Source organism: Sciurus carolinensis, chromosome 4 (assembly GCF_902686445.1).
Source record: "Sciurus carolinensis chromosome 4, mSciCar1.2, whole genome shotgun sequence".
Lineage (NCBI taxonomy): Eukaryota > Metazoa > Chordata > Mammalia > Rodentia > Sciuridae > Sciurus > Sciurus carolinensis.
The window spans coordinates 76,055,441-76,058,654 of record NC_062216.1 but is presented as its reverse complement, the minus strand read 5'-3'; the positions used below and the strand labels follow the sequence as shown (position 1 = coordinate 76,058,654).

Genomic DNA, 3,214 nt, shown 5'->3' with positions numbered 1-3,214 from the left:
TACAGATATCAAAGCAGAGGCCCAGACTGGAAAGTATATTCACCAACTTCACCCACAGCCAGTGCTAAGTACTAAAACAAACTAACTCCCAGACCATGCTCTTTTGATTTTGCTCAGTCAGAGATATGAGTTCCTCCTAGACACCCTAGGGGAGCTGTAGGCCCCTGCACAGATCTGCACCTTCATAGCTGTGTGTGTGGTTCCCTTCCAACCACTTCAGAGCATCCTGGATGTTCTTGTCATCAGTGAAGATGAATATCTGGGCTTGGTCAAAATATTTTGTGACAAAGGTTGTCCATCTATATGGGTAAAGAGGAAACTGGCATGAATGGGGATTTCCAGGTAAGGGTACACAATTATATAGTTCATTCTGGTGATGGTTCCAGAAGGGGAGTTGAGGAGACAATGCCATAGGAGGCCTAGAAAAGGGAGGAATTAATGGGCATCAACAAGGACAAGAACAGGGAGGCCTGAAGTTCAAGAGAAGAGTGAAGGACATTACCAGACATGTGGCTAAAGAGTATTAAAGAGGTAGAAGATTCGGTGTAAGGAGGAATGGGGTAATGGTGAGAGGTAGAGGAACAGTTCCAGAGGTCTCAGGACTCGTGGTTTGGAGTACAGAACTCCTGGGAAGCGGGCATATTATCATGTATTTCCATTTTTATCCTGCTCCCCAAAGGCACTGTATGAGCCTTCGCAGTGTTTGTATATCAGCTCCTTCTGGTGACCTAAGAAGCCAGATGTGGTTTGAGGCGTCAGTGATAATTTCAAAAAACATTCCCATGCCTTTTAAGAATGGAGGACACTGTGGGAGCTGGAACTTCCCCATATCTTACCAACCTATCGTAGATCCTAGAGGAGAAAAGTTTTTAAGAAAGATTGAAACAACTTACCTATCTCCAGGAAACCCACTGTCTGAGACCTGATTTCCTCAGTCAGCAACCCTGCCCTCTCAAGGTACCACAAGACAGATGATAGGAGCAAAAAAGACCATATTCTTCTCCCCACAGTCACTGGGCATCTGCACCAGACAGTCTTAAATTCTGTAGGTTCTGCCCATGATATCTACTGGGGTACTAAAGGAGAGAGGAAGAAGGTGGTGGTAGAGAGAAGCAACCCTTAAGAGTTATTACGATTTAGGGCTGGGGATAGAGTTCAGTTGGTAAAGTGCCTGCCTTGCATGCACAAGGCCTTGGGTTTAATCCCCAGCACCCCCTGCAACACACACAAAAAGTTATTATCATTTATTAAACAAATTTGTACTAGCTATCATTAAGCAAACACCTACTATGTGCCCTGGGGAAACATGTCAAAAACACTACATCTTTAAAAAGCTCACAAAACAATTAGAGTTATAATTCATTATGAATGATTTTTTTAAATACTTTTTTTTATTGTCAATGGACCTTTATTTAATTAATTTATTGATTGATTGATTTATATGTGGTGCTGTGGGTCGAACCCAGGGCCTCACACATGCCAGGCAAGTGCTCTCCCACTGAGCCACAACCCCAGCCCACGAATGATTTTTAATATAGTATTATAATATTGTGTATGTACAAGATGCTGGTGTTCACAGAAAGGTACACAGGCCACCTAGGGGAGTTCAGAGTTTTAAGAGGACATGTCACAGGAGTTGACAAGTAACAAATCTTACCCCGAGACACCAACATCTCATCTTTTCCCAGGAAATACTTGTATGATTTAAGGACAGAGTTAGTGGGGGAAGGGTTGGTTCCGGCACGGCACCTGCTTCCTGTATTCCTGGCTCTTACCCTGCCCCTGATTCCTGATTCGGTCCTTTAGGTAATTGAAGACAGCGGCAGTAAGACGAAAGGATTCCAGCAGTTCGTCCCACAGTGGGCGAAAGGCCGCAGTCTCTGGACTGGGAGGTGCAGAACGTCTCGGCCTTCCACTCTGTGATGGCATCAGGAACTCCTCCTTGCCTGAGTTACTTTGAGAGCCTTTATTCCTCCCGCGGTTTTCCAGTTGCAGGTTAGGCGGGATCCAGAGCTGGGACGTCAGAAGTAGTTTGACATCGCGGAAGGAAATCCTTCTCAGGCAGTGGTATTGATGTTTGCAAGCTGCTGCTGCCGGGTCTGAGGGAACTGCAAACGGAAGGATGGTGAAAAGAAAGTTGGTACTGGTATCACCCCAGATATGTGGAAGGAAGGTGCAGGCAACACCACAGAAGGTGGTGAAATAAAACTGAATAAAAATAAACTTTGACCTCAAACAGAGCAAGATTTGATCCATATGGAAAGAATAAGTGCTCCACTTGCAGACTTGGTAAAAGTTCTGGGCACCAACCGGAATTCTCATTACTGCCAGGACTGTACCTGCAAAAAGCGCATCTGTGCGATGTGTGGGAAGAAAAGTTTGGATACCAAAAATTACAAGCAAATGTCTGTGTAGAAATATTGATGAAGTTTCTGGCTTTCTATGATTTTGCTTTCTGCTTTGAATTTTCAAGATATAGCATAGATATTCAACTTTAAAATAACCTATTTCTGGACAAGATTAAGTTTTAAACAAGAAAACTGATAGGCATCCATTCTTTTGCTCTGAAGTTCTGGAAATTTTGGGTGGTACTGGAGATTGAATCCAGGGCCTTGTGCATTCAAGGTAAGCACTCTACCAACTGACATACAGCCCAGCCCTGCACTCAAGCTCTGAGCAGCAACAGTGTAACTGATCTTTTGCATTAAGCAGTTATTTTCCTTATGAGCATTTTACTAAACTAGTTTAGTGACAAATTTAATGAAAACACATTTCCAAGTTCTGTATGTACTTTTTACTTAACATTAGTCTTATTATCTCCTCCATCTACTTTATTTATAAATATTGCAAAAAATTAGATTATTAATATTTTGCTTTTAACTTAGTATCCAGAATTAGAATTTTTCCCTCATTTTCTTATTGATGGACATAGTTCTTAGAATCAGCAGTTCCTTAATTAACTGCAGTTTCAGAGGATATTTAAATGTTCAAAGCTGTTATTGCTGAATAGTTCCTTAGGAATTAATCCAGAACCAAATCAAATACAAGTTGGATTTGTGATTTTTTAAAAATTTGTTCTTGAAGCCAAAGCACCAGTTCCTTTCATATATGACAAGAACACAAGGAACACCCAGGTGTCCAAATGAATACACTGGATTTCAGAAAAACACACATTACACATATTACCTTGAAGTCAAATTGTCATGGAAGTCAT

At 41.7% G+C, this 3,214-nt stretch overlaps 1 pseudogene; it reads left to right on the top strand.

Moving 5' to 3' along the window:
* The first annotated feature begins 303 nt into the window (after positions 1 to 303).
* LOC124982776 (cysteine-rich PDZ-binding protein-like) lies at positions 304 to 2,415 on the top strand (annotated as a pseudogene).
* Positions 2,416 to 3,214: the final 799 nt, after the last annotated feature.